Source organism: Numida meleagris, chromosome 3 (assembly GCF_002078875.1).
Source record: "Numida meleagris isolate 19003 breed g44 Domestic line chromosome 3, NumMel1.0, whole genome shotgun sequence".
NCBI lineage: Eukaryota > Metazoa > Chordata > Aves > Galliformes > Numididae > Numida > Numida meleagris.
This window is the reverse complement of record NC_034411.1, coordinates 60,439,284-60,466,138: the sequence shown is the minus strand read 5'-3', so window position 1 is coordinate 60,466,138 and position 26,855 is coordinate 60,439,284. Positions and strand designations below refer to the sequence as shown.

Below are 26,855 nucleotides of genomic sequence, written 5' to 3'. Positions count from 1 at the left end.
AGTGCTCAATTTAAAAGTAAAGCAGTATTTTGTTTTATTTTGCTTTATTTTTCCAACCAATTACTAGTATACCTGGAACTGGGGACCAGGATCCTTCATATAGTCTGTTTATACCACTAAAAGGTCTTCAAGATGAATAGTTTGTTCAGTACCTGGATATCTGTGGGCAGAGTTAGTAAGTAATTCTGTTGACTGAAGAAGGAAAGGCTCCGACTTGTGCTGTCTGTGTTAGTTCAGGAGGTCTGATAGGACTAAAGTGTAGTTTGTGTCTTTGTCTTAATTGATTACATTTTTCTCTAGTGTGCGTGAAATGCAATATGAAACTGCGCCCTAGTTCTACAGTGCTGTTTCTTCAGCATTCCCCTATTGGAAGCTGAGGCCTACTGGCCTTCTGGCTGCCAAGAGCTGACTGGTCCTGATTCCGGCCTATTGGAGGCATTGAGTGACATTAAGCTGGTGACAGGAGGAGTAGCCTGGAGAGTCTGCTGAAATGGTAGGATGATGTAAAGATAGATGTCTTTCAAGGATTGGTGGGGCTGAGCTGTGGTGCAGAGTGCAGTTTGTTGCCAGGCAGAGCATCAGAATTGCTGAATTCTTAAACAGAGTAGAACTGTTGAGGAAGGAGAACTTTCCTACAGAGTTTTTAAAGGTCTTCAGGTGCTGACCTAATCCCAGTTTCACTGTGTGAAATGCCTAAATAGCACATTTGACATGTAGTGACATCTTTGCTGTCCTGTGAGCTCCTATTATCTGCGTAGGCATCTAAATGGTGGGAAGTACTGTGCAAATAAAGATACACTGAAAGAGAATATTCTCATTCATTATAAAAATGACCTTTGGAAAATGCATGATGTATTAAAAAAAAAATTGCTTTCAAGGTAATATGACCTACTACACCCATGCTAGACACCAATTTAAACAGAAGTTCTGGTTAAATTGCCTTTTAATACAAATGCCATTTTATTCCTCCTTCTCCTGTGTATTTGTCAACTAGTGATGTACAACTGAAAGTACTACTCAATGACAGATAATTTTGTTGTTAAGCATCGGTATCCAGGCTAGAATTCTACATTTTCCATCAATCTTTGTTGTCAGGCTATTATAGATTATCCATAGTTGTTACAGTCTTTCTGTTACTTAATGGCATGTGGTACATGCAACATAGTATATAATATAACTGTAGACAATCACATCTGTGTTTGTGCATTAGACATCAGTACTTTCTGACAGTTTAGATCTTTCAGCATCTGGCATGCAAATATTACTGAGCAGGATCTTAAATTAATGTGGAGCAATCCTAAGTGGATGTTCCTTTGGATATTGTTCATTATTGTACATTAATTGGCACGAATATAATTATGGCAAAACTATTAAGGCTATTGTAAGATTGTACATACCGCTTGCAACCTGTGACTGTAAACATATTCGTAGGTAATTACAAAATATATATAGTTCTGGGGGTTTAGCTGCAAGTATACTGTGCTTCCTCAAAGCACCTGAATTACTGTAATGCCAAATGGGCCATGGCTTGACAGTTGCTGTGAGGGAAAAAGGAACATCTGTCTTTTTTTTTTTTTTTTAATTCACCTGAAGATTAAGCTGAATTCTTCACTAAAATACATTCTCTCTACTTTTTGGCAGAATCTACAAATTAAAAGGAAATCTTTGATCTCAAATCACAGCTGTTCTTCTAGTAGCATTTCCCTGATGTTTTCTTAAAGATTTTTCTGAGTTCCTAGAAGTATGGAGTAGTCACATCAGCTATTGTACGAGTGTTTTGCTGCTATGTCATACTTCAAGAATATGAACAACGATATGATTTGATTAGAATACAAAATGCAAAGAAGGGAACTGAACTGAAACACTACTATAACTATAAATTCTGAATATTCTATCAATTGTACAGCGTGCAGAGTAAAAACATTTGCCTGATACAGATTCCTTGCAAATCTCTGAAGGCATATAAGTGATGTTTATCAACTCTAAACTGGTGGGCTGCCCTATATGGCCTTCACATATGAAAAATGCGTAGTTGCTTCCATTCTTGATGGATGTTTTTCTTATTTTTACTGCATGTTTTACACATGGACTACTATGTTAAGCTAATACAAATTAAGTTTCAGATATTGTTCTACGTATACGATATGGTCTCTTAAAATTTCAGATTTAAACTGCTGCATATGCAGGGAGTAAACAGGCTGTTGTTGCAGCTAACATTTGCAATTATTTTGTGATCAGTGTAGAGCAGCTGTAGTTCTGGGCAGGGTAAGGTGCTTCACAGATAGCGAAGTGAGTCCAAGACACAGAGATCTGTAGTACGATCTTCGGGTTCCCTGCTGACTTAGCCAAAAGCATCAAGCTATTTTGTGCTCAGAGTTGAGTCTAAAACCTCAGCTTTTGACGCACACCTGAGTTCTGAAATGGTGGATATAGGTATTCATCTTACTCTTTCCTGTTCTCTTATGATAGATAATTTAAGAATGACCCCTTTCTATCCATTTTTATTTAAATTTAAGTGTATTTAAAATAAAAATATCAGGCTTAAATATCTAAAACATACAGCTGAGATCTTATTTTATCATTACTAAATGTAAATATAGCCTGTAACTGCAAGCTTTTCAGCCTATATATTCTGAATCTGGTAGTCCTTGGTGGCTTTAAAGGAGCTCAAATCATGTAAAAAAGTAATTAAGGATTTTTTTTTAGAAAAAATACATGTACTTTTTTTAGATAGTCCATAATGGCTCCAGTGTGTAAACATGTAATTACAGAGTTTTCTTAAACACTTGCTATTTACTCAATAGGCCGTGAGGGCTGCAGAAGGAGCTCTTTATTACTTTGCAGATCATTGAACTTATAGACTGCATAATAGCTCCTTTGAAACTAACGTGCTATTTTAATGTGGGTGCTGTGTGGAATCCACATACCCACATCCCATTTTAAAGAGAGAATAGTAAAATTATCTTCTCCTAAACAATAACAACAACAACAGCAAGCTAACAACAGTTTTTCTACACTGCAGGAATCTTCAGATGTTGTTTTGAAGAACGGAAACCTTTACTGATTTAGGGTGATAGATTTTGGGTTTTATTAGGTATTCTGTGACTTTCATTTTTAGGCTGTGCATATGGGAACCATTAAGTCACAGCCTGAACCAGTGATTGATCACCTGGTGAAGGGGCATAGCCAGCCCTGGGAGCACAGGTGGAAACAATTCACCTGTGCAACTGGAAGGGGCAGATGCAGGGTTCACCCCTCCCTAACCTCATTTAAGGGATGGCAGCTGAAAAGGAAGCATCTCTATGTGAAGATTGCCTTCTTTGGGAGTTTTCAGTGAGTCCTGATCCTTGGAAAGGGGTAAGCTATTTCTTCTTTATTACTGGCTTGTGACCACTGCCTTTCTTGGTTGATACAAAGCTGGTAAAAGGCATCAAAATTGTCTGTATTTTATGCTTACGCTGTGTGACTCAGAGTGACATTTTTGCAGCTGAGTAGCAACTATCTTAATACAGAACATATGAAGAAAACTTTTTATTTCTTTAGACTTTTCAAGTATGGATGTTGGAAAGTTGCCCACTCCTGGATGGATCAGGGATGGTATGCAGAGAATCTGTCTTCTACACATTGTTACTTGTAGTATTCAAGAGTGTTTTTGTCCTGTTCAGCTTCCCAGTTTCAATCCTGGGCCAGATTGCTGAAGTGCCTGACAGAGTGCCTGTATGAATAGGGAGGAGTCAGACTTTCCTGCTTTAATGTGAAAAAGAAGTGATGTGGAAGGGCACAGCAAACATGGAATCAGGAAGGACTGTATTTGAAGCACTTTCCAGAGTGGAATGTGATCTAGTCTGAGGCAGGGAACATAACGGTGTGGTAAAAAGGATGGGAGAAAAGAAACTCCTTGTTAGTTTTTCAGAGATCATTGTATGGTTGCTTTTCATATTCCAAAAGATGGCAGTAAATATTAGTTAGTGTTAACAGGCTATTTCTACTACTTAGTGTTGTGAAGACCCAAGTAGTACTGCTGAGTAGTGTGGGAACAAGATCAAAGCTTCCATTTTCATTTCTTTTACCTTCTCTGTTATTTAACTAGCTACATCCAGATACCTAGTAAATTGTATCTGAAGAGTACAAGTGATACAAATTCTGACTCTGGCAAGACTAATGAGCTAAAAAGCAGAGTATGTTCTGATGACAGAAGAGGGTATTGTTATTTATTTTTTTTTTAAAGGAGCTTGTGTCTATCGAAGGCCTTACTGCAAACTGAAACTTCATCTCAAAACAAATCTTTTTGGAAGGAAAAAAGGCAATTTCAGTGTGTATTGTAAGCAGCTATATTTAATACGTAAATTAAAAAGATCGTTGTAAATAAAGAATGAATGAGTTTGGAGAGTAACTGTGCCTAAGTATGAATGCTAGCATTCAGGATAGTGAGTTAATTAAGATAAGTGTTCTTAAATAGCAGCAATCTGTTAGGGTATTTGAGATGAGTGTATTGTGAATTAGGAGTTTGCTGTAATGTCAACATACATGTTAAAGTTGCATACAGCACCATGAATTAGGAATAACAACACTGTCAAATTTTATGTATGTCTTTCATTTTGTTTTTATGATGTAGTATAATGATGTTTTGTTAGCTGGCTAATTTGTTGATGTTCTACTGTATACGAAAGGACCGTTAAATGCACTGACATAAAAACACTTCCTATCAGTAATTTACAGAAGAGTTTATTAAAAGGCAACATTCAGAATACCTGATTGGTTCCTAGTTCAGTTTGTAGTTGGTTACTAGTGGCACTAATTGACACTGACTTGGTAGAAATGAATAACCTTCTCTCTTTTCTCCGCCCTTGAATTGGCTTTTCCAGAACCATCAAATTAACACACAGATTGCACTGCTTTTATCTTCTATTAAAACTGTTGTGCTAGTGTGACAGGGTTGTACAGTCTAGAGCTTTTCAGTATTTCTCTCAAATATATATTTCACAATCATATATGCAAGTAAAATAAAGAGGTAAAAGAAGCAGACTCTTCCTATACTCAGCTTTTTTCTTTCCTATTTTTTCCCCTGAAAAAAATGCAAGGATTGGAACTGAAATAGGTAAAAATAATGATGCTTTAATTGTCAGACTTCTAAATCTCTATCTCATAAGGACAGGTTGGTAGATGCTTTCATGCCTTTCAAGATGAAGTGTGTTCACATTACCTGTTTGAAAGATTTTATAGAGAGAAGACTGAGAAAAGGCAAAATCTCATTTACCCGGGAAGCAGCATGTGAAATGGGGTTAAGTATTTTAAAATGACCCATCAAGATAAAAGCTAGTTACAGCTGCAGGGGAGAAGGGATAATAGTGACTTGATTTGTTCTCTGGAATTGTCCTTGAATTTCAGACATCTGACTTAGGTTGAGATGAGCTGTCCATGAGATAAACCTGTTTGTTTCCTTTCACTACAGGCAGTGTAACACTTCTAGTTTAGATATAACTAGCTCTGAGCATTTTGAAGTCAAATGATACAAATTTTACCATGACTTTATTCTTGTGGAAGCAATTGTGCATCTCTTTCTGTGAGTTTATTGAATGCTTTGCTTAGAAATCTCCATAATCTTATGTACAGCAACTTCTAGAAATGAATACTTTTGCAGCTTTGGAAGACAAAGTAAATCATTGTGTGCTGAGTATAAAGCATTAGTTACTACAGTATCAATACAGAAAGCATTTCAAAATGCCTCTCAGTGGTACATGCACCAGTAGAAAGAATATGGAAACTATTTCTTCCTAGCAACTATTATTTTGCTAATCTGTTCATACCCACACTGATTCCTCATTGAACAACATGGATAAAATCATACTCTGTTTCCCATCTCCTAGTTATGTTAATGCTCTTTTGTTTTGTAAAATAAGAGTTGTATTTCTGGTATCACTTCAATCAGTGTAGAGAACTGCTGTTTGGGGATTCCCTATTAAAAAAAAAAAAAGACCATCTAGGAAGATCACATTCAAGTCCTAGGCTGTACATGGCTTCAAAATGTGCTTGTTTGCAGGAAATATAAATAATTTTTAAAAGAAATTATAGATTTTAAGTTTGAAGCTTTGTGTTATTAAGGAACATATTTTAGCAGAGGGAGAAAACTTCTCTTAGATATTAACTTCTGTGTTTCAACCTCCAGGTATAGACAGGTGAAGCATTCTTTGCAGTGCATTTTGAAATAAAATAGCCATGGGCTGACTGGAGCCATGCAGAAATGCCTGTGGCCTAGCAGGCCCTTGTACATTTAGCAGTAGCAGGAAGGAGAGCCTTGGGGGACATCAGCCCATGGAGGGCCCACAGAAAAACCCTGGAGTGAAGTAGACCTGTGCATTTTAGGAGTTCAGTGAGCCAGTCAGATCTGGTGAGGAGAAGGGTCCATGTCATTAAACATTCCAAATGATCAGTATCATGTAAGCTAGATTCATGTTTTGAGTGAGACTTCTGTTTTGGGGCAAGCAGCTGTGAAGTGTTGGTCAGTTCATGGTGTGTTGAGATTCAGCATCTCATTCATCACTGCCAGTAAATCTCCCTGAGTCGAAGTCTGGAGAGCTTTTCTTACCTGAGATGTACATGAAGATTCACTCTGGCTGTTTCAATTTCTGCATTCTGCCCAGACTTGTGGATCTTATTATACAAAATCTCTTATTTTATTTGTTCTACTGTGAAGACTTCGTTCTTTCTCTGATTCTTCTTAGCCTTCCCAGACCTACTGATTTTGGAAATAGCATCATGCTACTGAGCTCCAGGTATGTGGCAGACAAGTATCTCCCTTTTCATGACATAAAAATCTTGTGACTTGTAGGGAGGGTTGCTGAGAAGCTAATTAATTTTTTTTGTGGGATGTTTCTCACCAGCATGGATTGGCATTCTTATGTCTTGTCCAAAATAACAAGACAAATGTGTACCTGTTGATGGAATGGTGGGACTGAACACATTGCCCAGTGAATTACAGAAAGTTATAATCAGCCTTTCTCTACCTTAAGAGTCTCAAGAGAAAGAACACAACAGTATGAGGCAACTTAAAAAAAAAAAAAAGTGTCCTTCCAGCCACAGTTGGAAAGCATTAATGGCTGTTCCAGAATGGTATTGATGGGTCTCATGAGCAGCTGCAAAATTAACTATGAAGTTTGCTGCACTTGAGGGTGGAAAAAAGGTGGTTAAGATACTGTAGAAACAGTTCCATTATGAAATGGGAATGTCTGAGTACCAGGCTAGGAATAAAAAAGAAAGATTTGAAGTGTTTGTGGTTTTTTTAAAAAAAAAAAAAAAACACAAACAAACAAGCTATCTAAATAAACATCATCTAGACTGGCAGTTAGGTGCCTCAGTTTAGATAAAGGTAGATTCAATGCCAATGAGTTCTTCATAGCACTACTGTCACTCTGAGTTTAATTTAGCGATCCATATCCTCTGGAACACCAATAGCTAAACTTTTACTTATGTAACATATGTTATGTAATGTGTTGTATCTTTGTAATGTAATATATTATATTACACTTATGTAATTATGTTATATTACATATATATATTTAAGGTTAATTTGGGAAAGCATAATAGAAATGTTAAATAGTATCAGCTTGATCTTCAATTGGCAATGTGTAGAAGTCCAACCACTACAACTAATAAGTCACAAAGATTTCCCACCAATGTAGAGTTTGTGTATTTTCTTACCAAAAGTTATGTCACTAAACTGTAATGAGTTTTGTCCTTATTCTAGGTGACTCAGGCTTTTACTGGTTTTGCGCATAACTTGATTTCACCTCCAGAGTAAAATCAAGCATGAGTTAGATAGCTAAATGACCCAAGCAGGAGCAAATGGAAACACTATTCAGTATGATTTAAGTTGAGCTCTTAGACTTCAGGTTGGCATTGATGCAGATTATCGTATGCACCACACAGCTGGGGAAGGAGCTGTGAGGTTCCTGTGAGAAACAGATGGTTGGCCTTGCCAGAATGTTTTTCTTCAAGACCTTTTATTCAGTTTCCTCTTGTCTCCCTATCTTCAATCCAAAATTTCTACAGTGGGATGTATGAAGAAGTCAGCAGCTTTTTATGCATGTGACCGATGACATCAATAATAAATCTCAGGAACCGAACTAAAATAAAAAGATGTCATATGGAACTGGGAAATTTTCACTCTGTTCTTCAGTTTTAAAGTTTGTTTCTTTTACTTTGTTCCTTTCTGATCTTCTGAAACATCTCATAATTTGACAAAAGCATTTGCTGAAGGGGGGGGGGGGGGGAAGCAACGCAAAACAGCAAACCTTGAGTACTTTAGCTTCTTGTATGACATAAAGCTTAACGGAAAGCTTCAGTTAACCTGACCCAACCTTTTTTTAATGAAGTTCAGTTGATGCACCCATTCTAAAAGATATTAGTGTGCCCAGTATCTGGAAACATTATCTGCTTTTAGGAAGGTTATTGTACCTGTTGTCATTTGGTATCTCCTGTTGGGGTAATAAAAACTGTTACATTTTAAAGGCTGCCAGTAGTCACAAGAGTGTCCATAGGAAAAGAATATCTCTGGAACAAATGGGGAATTCTGAAGAAAGCATAGGGTTTTATGTCCCAACAGCTATTACCTGTTTTAGAAGGCAGAGGTGGGAAGAAGCCTATACCTTATTACTGAGATTGAGTATCTTATAAGAAAATGCTGCTCTCTCAAAAGAGAAATATGAGCAACACTTTAAACTATTACTTAGAAGTAAAATGAGCTAATGAAATATCATACGTATTATTCAGGGAATTTAATAAAAATCTGAAATCTGTGTAACATGGCAAGAGAGCTTGCCGTAAAGGAAAGATTATCCTCTGATTGTTGTTAAGTTCAAGTAACTGTGGGATATATTCTGGAATTCTGTGACATCTTAATAGGCAATTGCAGTAAAGAAACTGTGTGTAGTATACTAGGAACAACTATATTCCAATAGACAAAACTTTCTAGGTCACATTTGAGAGACTTTGCTCTGTGTAAACCCTAGCTACTATGCATGCATTTCTTTGATCATGAAAAGGACTAAATATCATTATGGGGAGATACTTTCAATCCTCAGGAGGACTGGTCCTTTTAAGAGATGATACTCTACGGTATGTAGGTAGATAAGAGATTAAAAAAGTCATATTCATGATCCATACCTGGATCACTATAACAGCAATAATACTGATTAAGTCTGGATTTCCTTTTCACGTATTTGATGTAAATGCTTGGAATAGATTTCTTACTTTTTAAGAACTCAATAAATATAATTTCCTATGCTTTCATGTTATAATTGTGACAAATAATGGAAAAAATAGAAATTTCATCTTTCTAATGCCTTTCATAATATTGATTAAACTCAGCAGTGAAGTGAGACAAAGCTAAGATTTGCTAAATGTGGAATAATTCAAAGAATATTGCATGCATATTCCAAAGAACACATACTGTTTGTGATGCATATATTTTAAGACATGCTATTGAACCAACTGGAGAAGATTCAACATATCTGCGGTATGGAATTTTGAATGGGCATTTTGCTACATGGAAATAAAATGTGTTTCCAACTTGTACTGCAGTAGGAGCTGTCAAAAGGGATTTAAAACACAAAGCATACAAAGTATTGAAGAGCTTCTGTGTAACCAATGACTATGCATTTTAACATCCGCTTTAGGAAAAAAAAAAAGGTGCGGAAATGCTCATTTTTTCTATTTCTGAATAAATCTTGTTTTTAGGGTAATTTAGTTTTTTGTTCAGTATGTCAATGGTATTAACATGGGGTCTTGATTGAATTTCTTGTTTAATTACTACTTCAAAAAACATATTTGTGCTTAATCCAGAGATTATTTTACAATAAATACAGTTTTGCAGTGCAAGAGCAGTAGGTATTTTTCAAGTGGTACTGCAATAAATATTTTTTATGCCCTTTCCATAAATGTTTATTCTCATTTTTAGCAGTTTTAATCAGTGATTTGAGCAGATGATGCTTTCTAGAGTCGTCACAACTCTCTAATAATAGTAAAAATTTGGAGTGTAGAATAAACCCATTGTATACCTTAATGACCCACTCACCATTGGTTTTATTCTACACTTAGCTTCGAAGAACAAAAGTAAAACCTTTACCAAGCAGACTGATTAACTAGAAACCTCCCAGAGCTGTCTGTGAGTTCATCTTTTCTCTACAGAAAGAAGTCTATTCTTGAATCCCTAAAGATTCTTTAATTTTTATATTATTGTAGTGTAACAAATAGTAGCCGTATATTCTGGCTTCCAAGATAAATCAGCGCAATCTCTCTATCTCCACTTAGACAGCTGAGATCTTCTTGCAGCTTTCTAATGCATGCAGCAGGATATAATTTTTTTCAGCCAGCTTTACATTGAAAGTAGATACAGATTCAGGAATGGAACCCACTGCACTGTAGCACACCATTATAAGTATGTTACCAATCTGCATTTCTGCTTTGTTTTTGACTGTTTTCACGGCTGTCAGTTCTTCCTTTTCTTCCCCATATATGTGCAGTAACTTAGATTCATGCTCAGAAATCAACCTCTGATATTAATGTTCTCTCCACTTCTACTCTCACCTGTTTGTGTATGATATTTGAATTTGAGAGATGAAATTCTGTAAAACTTTGCTCAGAATACAGGTTAGCAATCCATTAGCCTTACACATTTGTTTAGTCCAAAATGTGTTTCCGTTACCACCCTTGTGGAAACTAAAATAGAAAAATGATTTGCTCATGAAAGGCAGAAAAGGTGAAATTCAGAGAGATGAGTTCTTTCCTGATCTTTATATCTTTCTGATCAGCCAACTGGAAAGTAGTACTAAATTAAGCATGGTCACTGGAGTAAAAAAAAAAAACACCTCAGGATTGTAGACTACTCATGTGGTTTTCCCACATAACTCTAAAGTTTTATTTAATTGCAAAGTGATTTTTTTCTATGGAATCAACATTGATGAAGTAAAATATGTTATAAGGTAGTAAGTCAGCCAACCTGATTTAACTCTCTAGCAGCATAACTTTTTCACAGTCAGTTGGCAAAAGAAGTGAACCAACAATTTCATTTCAGAAAAGGATTCACCAGCCTTTCAAAAGTTTTAGAGCTGTTTTTTCCTTCTCATTCTCAGCAGTTACTTTATTTTTTGACATCTTATGTAATAAACTCCAGTATTGAGTTGTTCTGGCATGATGAATGAAAAACATCTCCCCTCAGGTAAAAGATAATATAATGGTTTTTCTTTCTAAGATCTATTATATCCTGGTATTAACCTTTACCTTGTCTGATTTCATGTTCTTACTCTATTAAGCATCTTTAATCAGAACTAGTCAGTGTACTTAGCCTAAGTACTATTTTTTTCAGAGGATATATTGAATGAATTTATGGTCACATTTTATTTGCCTCAGGATTGTGCTTTTGAAGTGAATATCCTGTGCATTCCCACTTTCAATTCACAATGAAGATATCAACTAGATACCATCTGAATTAAACTAAACTAGAATTGCCAGGAAGAAACTATGAAAATTCTTGTTGTGAAAGGAAACTCAGGCCTTGGGATGAGATTAAGAGCTTGTTGAAAGTAAGACTTTCTCAAATGTGTGGATATCTGCTCTTCAACAGTAACTGTTTTGCCCTGCAAATCTTTATCTTTAGTACTTGCTAGTATAGCCATCCTGGTTCAGTTCACAGAATCATAGAATCTTTTGAGTTGGAAGGGACCTGTAAAGGTCATCTAGTCTAACTCCCCTCCAATGAACAGGGTCACCTACAGCTAGATCAGGTTGCCCCATCCAGCCTGACCTTGAATGTGTCTAAGGATGAAGCTTCCACCACCTCTCTAGGCTACCTGTTTCAGTTCCTCACTACCATTACAGTAAAAAAAAAAAAACACAAAACAAAAGAAAAACACACAAAACAAACCAGCTTCTTCCCTATATCCAATCTAAATTAAGTATTTTTCTTATTTGACTTCAATATTCTTAACATCTCTACTGTAGACTGGGGCTGAAACTCAAGAAAATTGCATGGTTTGTCAGGCTGTACCATCATCTTTGTGAATGACCTTGGCCTTGTAGTTGCTACCCTCTGTGGCTGTGTCTGAATCTCTGAGATGTATTTTTTTTTTTCCAGACTTTTAAGTTTTCAGATATAGTAAATATACAAGCAAAACATTGATGCCCTCATTACTACTGAATTTCAGCCAACCTGTTTTCTAATATCCTGAGCACATCCATAATAATAAAAAACATTTTCAGGAAATATGGTAATTTGTCCACAATATTTTTCTCCTGTGAAGATAGATTAGAGATACAGTGTAGTTAGAAAGCAGTTCCAGTAAGAACTCAAAAGAATATTATTAGACATTATATCAAATAAAATTGTCTGGAAGAGGATTGATATTTAGCTAAAAGAAATAGATGCTGCTTTAAGTATGGTCAGTAGTCTTTGCATTTATTAACTCTAACTGAGAGAATTATGTAAATTACTTAATGGTAGAAACATCGTCATCTACATAGGTGTTTTCTCATTTGTATTTTTATTTTTTATTTATTTTTATTTACTTTTATGGTTACTTTGAAGTTAATAGCATAACATAAATTTTTGTTGAATGTGCAGCTGACTGCAAATGTTATGTAACTTGGCAATGCTAAAATAAAGAATCTGATCCTGACAGAAACAAAAGCAGTATTTCCAGAAGAAATTACTGATACTGAAATAATATTTTAACAATAAAACATAAAAGTGATACCCAGTCAGAGATCACTAAAAGATATCCTGTCACTTGAATCAGACCATGTGTTGTAATGCTATAAGTTTCAAGTTGAAACTAGAGTTCCCCCCAGGTGATAACAGGTACAGAATCTCTTTGAATTATGGTGGCAAGCAATGGGATATTTGGTACGTCTCTCTTCTCAAAAACTGGAGATCAGAAGGTTATTAGCTGGAGGTTTTCAGAATTCTTTCTGGAAGCTCAATAAATTATTAATCAACTGTATTCATACTGTTTGCAGTACTGCCCATAGACTATTTTTTTTTCTTACTCCAAAACGAAAAGCAGTGCTGTGCTTTACTTTTGTGGTAAAGCAGAAAATTATTCATGTTCTTTTCAGTGATTAAAATACATTGCCTCTGCTCAAGTAGAGGCAAGATATGTCTTGGGAAAGGGTAAATTCAAACCTTCCACATCATGATTCTCTGGAATTACCGAGGCTGTAAGAACATTTGTTCTTCTGACTTTTTGAAAATGTCCTAATGTTGTAGCTCTTACCTTTAGTAGATACTGCGTTCCACAACCTCAAAGGAGTAGGAAAAGCCATAACAGAACAGCATATGAAGACTCTGTGTGGCTGCTAGAATTCTAGAACTCTCCACTAATTGCTGTGAAATTTAAAGTATCAAATGTAAGAGCGAGTTCTAAGAGTTAATCTGATGAATCCACATCATGCAAAATTGAGCCTTCCTACCATCTAGGTATGGTGATGTTTCATTCATGTCCTGCTAACTGAAGCCCATTGCAGTACAGTGTGTTCCAGTTTCCATGACAATTCACAAAAAGTTCTGGGGGAACATACACCAAGGCTAATGAGTTGCTCTTGAGGTCTGAAAGACAAATGACTGAGTAAATCTACCTCTGCTGAAGGCCAGTAACAACAAGCCTGATTCAGTTATTTTAAGGTCTCTTTAGGTTGTCCTGATAGACTGAAGCAATCTGATGGTTATAGGAATGACACCCTGTGCATAAGTGGTAAGTGTAGCCAGGGCAGGGCAATATTATTATGTGAATCAGCTTGCGGTCCATAAAAGGAAGCAGCATTCCCTGAAGGGAAGTCTGAACTTAGGGAAGGGGAGGAAATTTAAGAGTTGAATGAGTCTAGGGCTTTATATTGGTCTCTACTTTTGCAGCCTCTGACCAGGTGAAATCTGTTATTGAGAAAGACCACAGGAGCTCAAACCCTTATGGACCTTCACTGCTGAGGACATAGGGCGTCAGCCTGCATCTGAGTGTTGAAGAACAAATTCTGGGTGATTCGATGCTCTGCTTTTCTCCTCTGTCGCAAAAATTGCGTATTTGAGAACTGGGACTAGGGAGTGGAGTGAGATCAGAATTTCCCAGAAGCTGGTGGTAGAACTTTTGAGGATCACAACAGTACTAAAAACTACTGTGGAGTTTCATCACTTTTCAGAGAAACTGCATTCAATTTCTGCTTCCTTGATGTCCCGCATCAGATATGTCAGGTTTTGTTTCACATTAGATCTGGCTTTGAAGATATTATTTTACCATTTCTTTCCCTGAAAGACTTTCAAGCTAAAGTGAAGGAGTTGTGATTTTTTTTTTACCAATTACCAATTGATTTAGTACTCTGAAGCAAGCTCTGTCTCTGTACTTGTATATTCTTACTGTTATTGAATTTAGCTCTTGTAGGAAAAAATAACCTTTCAGGCTATGTGTCCCTATTCCAGAAGAGAGATGATGTGAGCATCTACTCTCTTTCCCTGGCATTACTCTGTCAGCATGTTCACCTTCCATCTCAAGAAGCTCTTCTTAATCATAAATAACAGTTCTTTCTCAGAGATGTGTTTCATCTTGGCCATTTTTGCCATGCCTATTATGATGGTATGAAGTTGCAGAGGTTGGATTTTTTTTGTGGTGTTTTCTTAATTGGGATTTGGATTGAGTCTGCTATCTTGTGTCGCATAAACTAATGAATATGGAACGTGGTGCAGGCAGTTCAAATCATCCCACAACTTTAAGTAGCCAATTTCTGTCAGTTCCTGTCCAAATTATAGCTTTTATAATTTTGGAAGGATTTCTTATAAAATACTAACAATGTAGCAAAGCTGTAGTTGCCATATTGTGCCAGAACTTCAGCTGAATGTGTGTTGCTTAGTGCTAATATGGTAATTTAGCATAATTTGTGTATTTCTAAAGGGAAGAGAGGGAGGTGTCTGACCAGGTGCAAGTCTGAAAGCCTTTCAGCATTGTTAAGTTTCTGAATTTCAGTACAGGTTGCTGAATATAGAAAGTAAGTTTAAAAAAAGGGTAACAGAAAAAAAAAATCTAAATTGTGGACATTAAGGTAATAACCTTGTTCTTAAAAGGTGTAGATTAAGTGTAAACTTTTGTGCCTGTAATGTCCATGAGGCTCCACCTTTATAAAGCATTTTGTTTGAAAAGCTTTTCCTGTGAGATCGTGCAGTTTTCTGCAAACCCGAAGATGAGAGACTTATTAATATTTGAAAATGAGCATTCATTATTTGGGCTTCACATATGTGATATACTGTGTCCCACTTTTTCCACATTGTTTTTATTTTCTCTAATGTCGTTTAAAAGCTGCTGGAGAAATATTCTTACTCTTGTCTGTTTTTTCAGGAGATGTCTGTACCAAATGTTAGATTTTCAGCACACTATGTGATCATGCCAGAAGTAATCATTGCCCTTTTCAGTGTTTGGATCCTGGATTTCAATTAATTATGCTGTTTTGTTATTTATTGCTGTCTTATAGAAGACTTAGTAATACATATGTTTCATGGTCATAGCAGTTCTGGAGAAGAGCTAAATTAATGCCAAATTCGTGGAAGAGAGCTAACTGGCAAGAGAAACCAGTGAATTAACCGGTCTGAATTACAGCTTAGGAGGGGTTGTTCAATGTGGAGTTCATGGAAAGCAGACTTAGATGTGTCATTATAACAGATGGCATGAGAGATTTTTGTTCAGTAATTCTTTGATGTTCAGAAGGGTCAACTTGATCTGTATAGTTGTAAGATACAAAGTCACTTCTGTAATTAACTTTTTTTGTTCCAAGCTCTCAGCCCTGATAGTGTGGAACTGCTTTGAGAAAGAGGCTAGTACTTTAGATTCGGGTTTCCTGGAACGTATTCCTGTTGGCTGGGTGAGCATTTGCCTCCTTTTCAGGCATGTAAACTGAAGTTCTTTTCACCTAGCAAATTCTAATGCTAGTCATCTCACTCTGAGTCATTCACTCTATTTTCCTATTGGAAAGAAACAAAAACATCAAGTGAAGGCAAGTATCTCTTATCCTTACAGTGGAATGAAGTATATTTCAGAGGCACCTATTTCTTCACCTCAATTATAGGAGATTCTAGTCTAGAGCACAGCTAGTCTTAGCTAACCTTTCAATGGCTGAGTTAGGTAGAATTATTGTATTCTTGATCCTTATGTCCAAGTTCACAGTTCGTCACTGCATCTTCTCAGAAGAGTTGAGCCATGCAATGAAATTGTAGGAATGTTTGTTTAAAAAATCCTGAAAAGCCCTTATTTACCTGGAGGTTAGGCATGTACCCCATTTGAGCTCTTCTAGAAAAACGTATGATTAAGCTCTGGGCTCTGGAAGCAGTCTTCGACTGCGTTCCTGAATTGCTGGAGCTGCATCATATTGCTGTGCAAATAAGTGACAGAAATGAAAGGAAGGGAAAAAGGAAGACCTGAAGTCTCAACTTGCACTAGCTGTTGGGTCAGCTGGAGAGATTCAAAAGAGATAAAGGGTATCTTTGTAAACTGGAAACTGACCCAATAACAAAAACAGAGTCACAATGGTATATCCCCACTTAATCATGACCCTCTAATAAAAAAAATTCTGGGGGAGAGTTTGTCTGTAATTCTTATATTCTTTCAGTTTAGAATATTAAATGGCAAAGCATGTAGACAGGGGGAGCTTTATGAAATGATTTTGCATTCAACAAGTTCTGTTCATGTGACAGCCTCCAGTTCAAAAAGGAATATTTTAATTGATAAAGTGAAGGATACAATTTATCAACAGGGAAGAGTAGAGGTGATAAAGCTACATTCTTAAAGATGGAGCCTATTTTGAGGACCTGGTGTACACTTCTACCTATTTTTGAAAATGTAGAAGTACGTAAAGTATAAAAATCACAGTATATTTCCTGACAAATTCCAACTGATAAAATTGCTAGACCCTGACAATGACCAGGCTGAGACTTTCTTTTAATGAGGGCTCATGAAACAATCCATGTACATGTTGTTAAATGGATTTTACTGTGCACTTTCACCATTGCTTTCTGTAAATAAACAAATTAGCATTAAAATATGGTAATAGCAACACCAAAGTTTTAAGATGATTTATTTTTCCACACTGTTACTTTTTTCTCATGATATGTGTACACCACATTGCATAGTTCATTTATGTATTTAGATGTCCTTGTGTTTACTGTCTGTGGAAGGTTGCATCTAGCAAATGGCTGGACTTTTAGCATTGACCAAATTAAGTTTTCCCAATAGCATCTTACTGGAGTTAGTTCTTTACCTATTCCCATGCAGAACACACATTAAATATAACCAGAACCTAACTGGTAGAATGTCTGGATCTTTTATGCCAAGAAGTAACAACTACACTATTTTTTTTAAAGTGCAAAACCATAAGAAAACAATATTATACAAGCTTTTTGTATTTTTCACTTCTAGTTTTCTTGTCAAGAGACTGGCATATTCTACAGGAGCTTTCACAAGGCAGCCAGGGCAACCAAAATTTTAATTGACAGCCAAAGAAACACTCTTGTCAACTGCCTTTATACTTCAAAGGAGTTGATATAGGAAATACTTGTGCAAGGATAGGGAATTCTACAACTTCCCTTGTTGTTTGTCATCTACTGTAAAAATCCTTTGCAGTTCATCTTTCCAGTCTCACTGATGTTTTGATGTTGGTGTCAGTAGCAAGATCCACTGAAATTGATAGTTCCCCAGAAATATTTGGGAACAAAAAAGAATTTCTGCATAGCAAAGCAATTGAGTATAAGTATACTGGCAAGCTCTGCATGACATAAGTTTCATCTCTACTTCACAAAGTGCCGAACTATTTCTTGTTTGCTGAGTAGAAGTAGCATCAGTGCTGTGCTTTGTACTCTTGGTTATTAAAAGAATTTTGAAGTGTAACCCTAATCATAAAAGCAATGTTAACACTATACAACAAATTTGAAGTTGATTAAATAGCTATTTACTTTGCAGGACATACAAAGAAGCTGTGTATCTGGCTATCGTTTATGCCAAAGGGCTTGAAAGGTGCAGGAAAGCAAGCAGCAGGAGAATGTTAGAGGAGGAAAATAGTGTCAGCCTTCCTCCAGTTTTTACTACTTTTTCTTGTAGTTCTCTGTTTTCTTTTTTCTTGGTTTTTACCTCTGTTCAGTTTCCTGGTAATATTGTCATAATCCTATGTGTGTCTACATGTTCTTTAGCTGTAGATCTCTGCTTTTCATGTGCCCATTTGCAGTACAGATAATAGGTGGCTTCGTTTTGGAAGAGGATTTTAGGTGGAATTTAAGAGAAAAGTAGGCAGAACTTGAACTACCTCTTGGAGTTACCTCTTCTACATACTTCATCTATTATAAAAGAGTAAAAGAATATATCGTCCCTCTGAATAAACCAGTTGTTAACTGTTTCATATGCATTTTTCTGTGCCATTCAGAAGACAGCTGTCAGACTAAATAAAAATGTGATTAAAAACAAGCTCATCTTTTCAATTGATTTTAATCTATCTGCATCCAGCCATGAAATGTTCCCCATTGATGATATGGCAAATACTGTGAATGCAATTAGTTAGCAATTCAATGTGACTTCCAGAAAACAAGCTCTAATCCTTCCTGGAAATAGCTTTCTTTTATCTTAACCAATGATTATTTGTTTATTAAGATGTATGAAACCACTAGGCTTTAGAATCTCTTCAGCTCTGTATTTTTTAAAAATCAAAACAAACAACAGTGGCATGTCCTACCATATAGAAACTTTTCAGAAAACATAACATTTACACGTCATATTTTTCTGTTTTACCAGTCCTGGTGAATGGATGATTCTGGAGAGTACTCTGCAGAACTATAGTAACTGTGTTTATGATATTTTATTACTTTAAAAGTAGACTTACCATGATTAGGAAAACAATCAGAAGGCTAATTTTTTATGTATTTTGTGAACAAAAGTACAACTTAATGCAATTATTCACCCACAGTACCAAACCAAATGTGGTAGTCAGTCCATGAGTCTACCATATGTCATAGTTAAGTGAATCTTGAGCATTCTGCTGTAAAAGTGGAAGTCTTCATTGAGTTTGTCTGCTTCAGCTACCAAGACTACTAATTATCTCAAATTGATTACGCACTGTTCTTTCTGCACTGGATTACAGGCTAGCTTTAAGCATCCTTGGCCATATCAAGTCCCTTCTTTCAACCACTGTGTAACTCTACAGTACTAGTTTGTTCTGGATGATCCACGGATTAGTTGCTGCACACAATGCAACATCAAGGATGGCAAACAGGTGCTTACTAATGTAGTAACAAAACTAAGATCAACAGAGCAAAAGCTACAAACATGAAGATATTGAGGAAAGTCTGGAGTGACTGCCTCTGAATGCCTTTTCTGTCTGACAGCCTTTGGTTGTCTTCCTCCTTTTTATTGACCAGCCAACCTCCTTTCTTTTTGCTGTTCAAATAAGGTTGTCATTGCTGATGGCATGATAAGCAACGGCTTTTAATTTCTAAGCTGGTGTATCTGAATTTAGACAGTTGGACTACTGTTGTTACTCTTGTTCCTTTTTTTCACCTAAGTCACTTTAGCTAATGGGAGTTGTATCAAAGCATGAAGGAAATGCTGTCATTCATCTGTTCTCACTGGGAGATGGGCTCCTCCCATTCTCTCACTGAAATGCCAACGGAGGTTGTTTCCTTTGGACTTTTTCATTTAGTGTGATTACCTGAAGCTAATGAGATGGCTCCACAAAATGACCAGAAATGAATGAAAATCAGACACTCTGTTGTAATCATTGTTTGTAAAGTTTGTGCCCAGTCTCACAGCTGGTTCCCTGATTTCCATCCATTTCTAAAAGATCAGCAATAGGCAGGTAGGAGTCTTACATGTTTTGGGCTGCTGCAAGAACTTAAATTCTGGTTAACTCATTGCTTTTGTGCTGGTTTGAGGTACCTGCCTCACTGTTCAGCATCTTTCAGGGCCAGCCCAGCCCTAGAAGTAACCCTGCTATTTATGTGTTATTGCCTCTCTGACTGGTGTAATTGCAAATCTCCTTAGTTGCTGAGCCTACCTTGAGTGCAGATTGTTTCTTTTCCAGTCTCTTCAGAGGGAACTACCTCTAGATTATTGCTTAATCTCAGTTGATTTGTATTCTCTACTACAAGGAGATTTGAAACTTTTACTGCAGAACTCCTGAGACGTTTTTCATCAATGAGTTTTCGCAGTAGATTGAGTCTATTGTACTTTCCCAGCACACACTAAGATTTCTTGAGTCCCTGGTTTGTGATACTTTTAAAATCATTTACTGTCTTAATTTTAAGTAAGCTAAAGATGGTTTAGTCTATGTATTTCTGCATAGTGGCCATTCAATCCAGTTATGGTGTAATGGAAGGTAAGGATTCCCTTAATTCCCTAAATTTATCTTTCTAGAAAAGAAGTGAATGACCTTCATTAACATAGTAGTATTACACATTTTTCCTTTCCGAGAAGTTTCTCTGAAAGCAGAGCTACAGACATAGTATATTACCATAACTAAACATAATGAAAAATCACTTAAACGAAAATTATTTTTAGTTGTCACCTAATGATCCCTACCTTTAGTTTAAGCACTCTCCATGGAATAACATGAAATTATTTTTGCCTGAAGGCTATTTCTGTTAGATATATGAAAAATACTTGTGGTTTATATAAACTAGGTTCTTTCCTCTTGTGTGATTTTTGCCTATAGGACTTTCACTATTGATTCATCTGACTTCCAGAGGATGTCAAGTATAATTACAGGAAGTTGAAAGCATTTGTTTACTGGAGTAACTTTCTGAGCTGTAGGAGGAATACATGCTCATGCTAGAAAAGATTCTGATGTTTAATCTCATCAGGATTATGCTGCTAAGTGTGTAATCTAATGCTAAATGCATTTTACCCCTTAAAAGATCTTCAGTGGATGCCCACAGTGTGACAACTGAACATCAGTATATGAGTGAGCTTCATTTCTCCGATTGTTTAAGTGATTTTGGTAGAAATAAGATGCTTTATGTGTTCTGTGTAATGCTGTGTCCTTAAGTGGAAAAATGAAAATATGCAAATGGAAGATATTTTGATTCTAAAAGTGCAAGTTTCCACTAGGTCAGCAAAAATGCAATACAAAATTGACCATAGTGACTATATATAGAGTGCATTTAAGATCTCAGCTAGGTGAAGTCTTCCTGTATTTTGTTTCTTTGGAGTTGCAATAAGTTCTTCCCTAATTCTTTTGGAGGTTTAATGCTTTTTTTTAATTTTTATTTTTCTAGCAATAACTGATAGATTAAGATGAGTACTAATTATTTTGTAAAGCGCTCCTCCACTGTCTTGCATAGCACGTAGTGCCCATTTAATGGCAGTTTGTATTATCTGTGTTCCTAGTACTTTGTGGACTAAGGATGTGAGGAAAGAAGTTCTATAAGAACTATAGCCATTCTGTTAATTTCATAATTTTAAACAGATGAAAAACTTCTTTTTCTGAGAACAAGTGAAAGGACTGGAATGTTGATTTTCATGGAAGTAACTGCTCTTGTAGAAGACAAATGTATTTGATTTTTAGTAGATTCTAGCAGTGTGTATTTACTTTAGATTTATCTGACACATTAAAAAGCACCCATCCAAGGCTGGAAATGCCTTTGACATTTATTGAAAATCCAGGCTTACTCTAAGCAATTGTTGTTTTTTTTCCCTAATTATACAGCCTAGGACTCAGCAAAGCATGTATGTAACTTCAAGTACATGCTTAAATGCTGTGATGGATAGGACAACTAGGCAGTGAGGAAGAATGAATTGGAAAGGTCATATTCTTTTCTCTGTTTGAACTGTTCTGGCAGAGTAAAGAAACCGGAAATTGGACAAATTTAAGTATTGGATGTGGGACCAGCAGAGCCAGATTCTATTTCAGAGTCTCTCAGAGCTGCATCACAAAAACATGAAGAGACACTTAGCAGGAATCTGTCAGCTTGCAGCAGAATCATTGGCTGTTACAAGTATCTGGTGAAAATGAGATCAGACAGAGAAAGGAGAAGACCTAATCTATGAGAGCTTAGGATCTGGTCCTGATCAGGGGATTGCAAGGAATATCCTTACGCTTGCCTCAAACATATCTCAGAAAAATGCAGTGTCACAATATTCATGGTTAGGCAAATGTACCTCACAAAGATTTTTTCCTACTTGATTCATTAGGAAGAGGTTGTACACTCCAGATGAATTGAAGAATTCTTGAGTCCAATTGGACCACTTGCGCAACCTCTGTTTAAATAGACTTAGACTAATGATCTTTAAAAAAACAAAAAGGTTAGGAGAAAACATTTCCCAGTGAGTTTCTCTGTAAATCTAGTATATTCTCAGTGACCTAGATAATTTTTCCACCAATTTATTCCATTATTATTTATAAGAAAACTGGGTTTCAGGCCTATTTTTGAAAATGAAACGCTGCTAACATGGGCAACTGTACTGTTTCTGTTACAAGTGCCTTCTTGCAGCCACCTGAACAGGTAACATGAACTATAGGCTGTCCTGAATTATCATTTTAAGGAGAAAAAATACCTTGGAGCCACTTAGTTTACATGTGTTTTGACTCACAGTTTAAAACTGTGACTTTGAGGTATAGAAAACGGGCAACCCCATAGTCTTCCTGCTTCATGAAGATCATGTGCCTAGATTCTCAGTAGATTCTTAGTGATCACTAAATAAGAAATCTTGAAGGAGAAATTGAGTAAGCTTTTTTAAAGTACTTGGTTAGAAAAGTAGCTGTCCATCTGCTGTGCTTTGAAAATGATGTCACCATACTACATATAAGAGTTTGTACCTGGAAGATAAGGAATCCATAGGAGAATCTCACTCCAAAGGCTTTCTATTAAACAAAGTACATTAGAAATAATGCAGTCCCAAACTTGGTTTAAAATGAAACTATTCTACGTCATTTCAAATTTGGCTACTTTTCATTGCTAAAGATTGCTAATTTCTCCACTCAAAAGTTTATTTCAAATCAGAAGACTGCATGTTTCAATCTAAGAAATCAGAAATAAAATTGTAGCCTTCTTTCTATAGGTTTTCATGTTGAAAGCTGGCTTTAATAAGGTGGCGTTTTCTTTCAAAGAAAGATGTTATATATCACCCCAGCTAGATTAGCAAACTTGAGTGTTCTTGTATGGAGGTGTCCTACCTTCACCTTAGAAGATGTGTGGAACTGACTTTATTAGAAAACCTCGTCTCATGTTTTTGTGCAATATTTTCATTTGTTAGGAAGATTAAGAGAACGTATAACAACTGAAGAAGAGCATCTGAGATGCAGAGAACTAAATAGTGGATACCAATAAAATAAATCCAGAAAATGAATTAGAGAGGTGAGAATTCTTGTACTGGAAATCTTATATCTCCAGGCATTTTAAGTTTAATAAATACAAATGAAATAAGCTACTGCCTATGCATCCCTTAAAGAACAAAGTGAAAATAACAGCTTAATTGTTGGGCAGGATAAGGACTAAATAAGGTAAAATCATAAGGTGATTTACAAGTCTCATACTAGCATTAATTCTTGTTGCCATGTGGAGTAGTTTCTGATTTTTCTTTAATTTCTCTTTTCTTTCATCAGTTTTTTTTCTTCCAGTGGTGTGAAGCACCCTTATAAAGCTGTATCATTTTCCTTTTGACATTATCTATTGTAGCTGGAAAGTTCTTATGAGAGAGAAGTACAGATGTTTTCACAGAGGCTCATTGGGTAGTGTTTGCCTATAGGAGATGTATGCTAATCTCCCTCTTGCAAACTTAGTTCTTCAGATCCTTAAAATGGCCTGTATAAAACAAGCAGATGCAAGTACTTCAGAGAAGAATACAGAAGCCTATGTGGAAAGGGAAGAGTAGATTTATGTCACCCCATCATATAGATTTGATGGTGGCTATATACCTGCTTAACAGATTCTTCACAGCGGGTGTTTGTGAAAGTTGTAAAACAAAAGTAGCTGGGCTCCAGAAGAGGAAGACGCTTATAATGAACTGTATGAAAATGATACAGACATTTGCCCTGTCATCTAACAACTTAGTCACAGTTGACTTCTACTCTCCCATGGTACATATATGAGAAGTGCTCAAATGAGCACCCTCAAAACCAGTGAAGACACTTGAAACAGAGTAAAGTCAAGATTTACTAGGCAAGGTAGCTTAAAGGTTTGACAGCCTATCATCTTTATCTTTCCTCCCCTCCTAGCATGCTATGCTTGTAGAGTGGATTGTGCTCTGCTGTCATTCCAGCAACTTTCATCAGCTTTCTGAGTTGCAACAAATTCTGCAAATTTCCTTCTGAACCTCTAGAAATGTCTTTTTTTTTTTAATCATCAGCTCTGAGGTTGGTTTCTGAGCCTGTTCCCAGCTTTTCTTAGGAGTTTCTTAATCTCTGCTTTTACTGGAGGCATGTATCTTGCTATGTTTCTCAATCTTTGTCTGCATCATCTTGCAGTCAAAAGCATCCACTCTGAGGACCATCCACTCCCATCCTGGAAGTTTCACCCTTGTTCTCAGTAGGCTGTATGCTGTATATGTGTTGCAGCTGGTAAATGAAAAGACAGAATTGGTGCCTTTCATCTTCCCATTGACTGCCTGCGTGATGCACTAACATGGCAACACTGCAAGAAAGACAGTTGGCTGTGCCATGAATTTGAGGAGTCTGATGCTACCAGGAGTCAGAGTAGTGATGAGAAAAGTGTAAGTGGAATTGTTTTTCACTGTTTTGTCCCAGTATTTAGGAAGAGGTGGAGAGACAAAAATAACAGCAACTAATTGGTGAGACAGACAGGAGGTCTGTTTCCCTTCATAGTAAGTTAATATTATATCAGTTGTTCGTATTAAAAGGTTTTAGCTGTCATTTCCTCATATTTACTGAGTATGGGAGGCCAAGGTACAGTTCCAAATAATAGTGAATGATGAATGACTACTTGCACGTAAATTCTTCCTCCCTCAGATAACAACAGGAAGGACCAGAATGATGGGTGGAGACTGTCACTTGGTGATATATTTTAATTTAAAAAAAGAACAGTTCGTCTATCTTTTAAGAATCAAAATCATGGAATCATTAGCATTAGCAAGGTTGGAAAAGACCTACAAGATCATCCAGTCCAACCGTCCGCCTGTCACCAACAGTTCTCACTAGTCCATGTCCCCCAACACAATGGCTAAACATTCCTTGAACACCTCCAGGGACGGTGACTCCACCACCTCCCTGGGCAGCCCATTCCAGCGCCTGACCACTCTTTCAGAAAAGTAGTATTTCCTAATGTCCAGCCTAAATCTCCCCTGGTGCAACATGAGGCCATTCCCCCTCATCCTGTCACTAGTTACAAGAGAGAAGAGGCCAACCCCCAGCTCACTACAACCTCCCTTCAGGTAGTTATAGAGAGCAATAAGGTCTCCCCTGAGCCTCCTCTTCTCCAGACTGAACAATCCCAGCTCCCTCAGCCGCTCCTCATAAGGCCTGTGCTCCAGAAACCTCACCAGCTTCGTCGCCCTCCTCTGAACACACTCCAGGGCCTCAATGTCTTTTTTGCAGTGAGGGGCCCAAAACTGGATGATCAAATCAAATGTTTCTCAGCTTAACTGATGATTATCTAGCTTATTCATGTTGATAGAAGCTTGGGGGTCAGAGGGAAACTAAACAAAGTAAAACCATAAAGAAGTTAAGCCAATCATCTTAAAATAAAGTATAGCATGGTGAAAAATAAGTTTTGAAAGAACAGATTTACGATTGACCAAAGCATAACTTCCATCTGCCCTTCAAATAAACAATGCGGCTGTTCAGTGATGTTACATTAGACTAATATACCAAGGACTACAAGACTAAATGATGGCATCTGAGTCATTTGACTTATATGAAATCGACATTGAAATAAATCACTGTCCTGGAGTGAACTTGTCATTGAAAACAAGTGATCCTGGCTCAATGCTTGTTCTTGATCAGTTCCTATGTTCTGTAGGCATAGTACCAATCGTGTAGCCGCACATTCTAAGAATGCATGAGTGTATATACTGTGTGCATGATGTGTGGATTAAGTTAAGGTACATGATTCACTAAAAGCAAAGTGATTTCCTGACTTAGTCAATATGAATATGAAAGGAAATGGGTCGTTTTTAGTCGTTTGAAAGTTCTAGTTTTGTAAGTAGGTCACATTATTGGAATATTAATATATTTCAGTGAACTTAATTTCTTGCAACTGCAAGAATGTAAGGAAAGGATTTTAACTGTAGCTTCCAGGTCTCCACTGAGTTATGTTAATGCAGAAAAGCAGTCAATTGATTGCCTTTCTTATTTTTCTTCTGTAAAGGACCCAAAATTGTTTTATCCAAAACCCTTTTGATTTGGATGTATAGACCTCTTTTATCTGGATGTGTGTAACATTTTATAATGCTTAGTCTTAATGGTTAAAGGAAGGCATCTTGTTATATGTATGCCTATGCACTTTATGTGTTTTGCTTTCTGAAAAACAAATGGAAGTAATTTGAGAGAAAGAAGATGTCACAAAGAACTTGACCTAGATTTCACTCAATACCACGAACCTCATGGAGAAGACAACATCTGTGCTTTGAAAGATATTCCTTTAAAATATAAAGTTTTCTCTCGCATCAGTGTCACTGATGAAGAGCTTATTTCACAGAGGGTTGTGCTTTTAATTGTAGATCACTACCTCAAATTCCAGATGATAAGTTAATGCAGAACAAATTTGGACTGACTCTGTCAATAACTACTCTGACATTAGCATTTTAACTCTTGGACAAAGGGAACTTTGCGATCCAGAGATGATGGCAAAAAAAAAACCCTTCTCTTTGTGTTTAATTCAAATGTTAAATGCCTAT

The 26,855-nt window shown here is 36.5% G+C and overlaps 1 protein-coding gene and 1 long non-coding RNA gene across 2 annotated transcripts in view; both read left to right on the top strand.

Moving 5' to 3' along the window:
* The window catches only part of NKAIN2 (sodium/potassium transporting ATPase interacting 2), a 550,041-nt gene that overhangs the window by 35,574 nt on the left and 487,612 nt on the right, over positions 1-26,855 (top strand). The gene's annotated exons all lie outside the window — the stretch shown is intronic.
* LOC110396497 lies at positions 3,292-9,901 on the top strand. Its single transcript, XR_002437002.1, has 3 exons — positions 3,292-3,357; positions 6,723-6,773; positions 7,745-9,901. It is a non-coding gene; the product is annotated as an uncharacterized LOC110396497 (long non-coding RNA).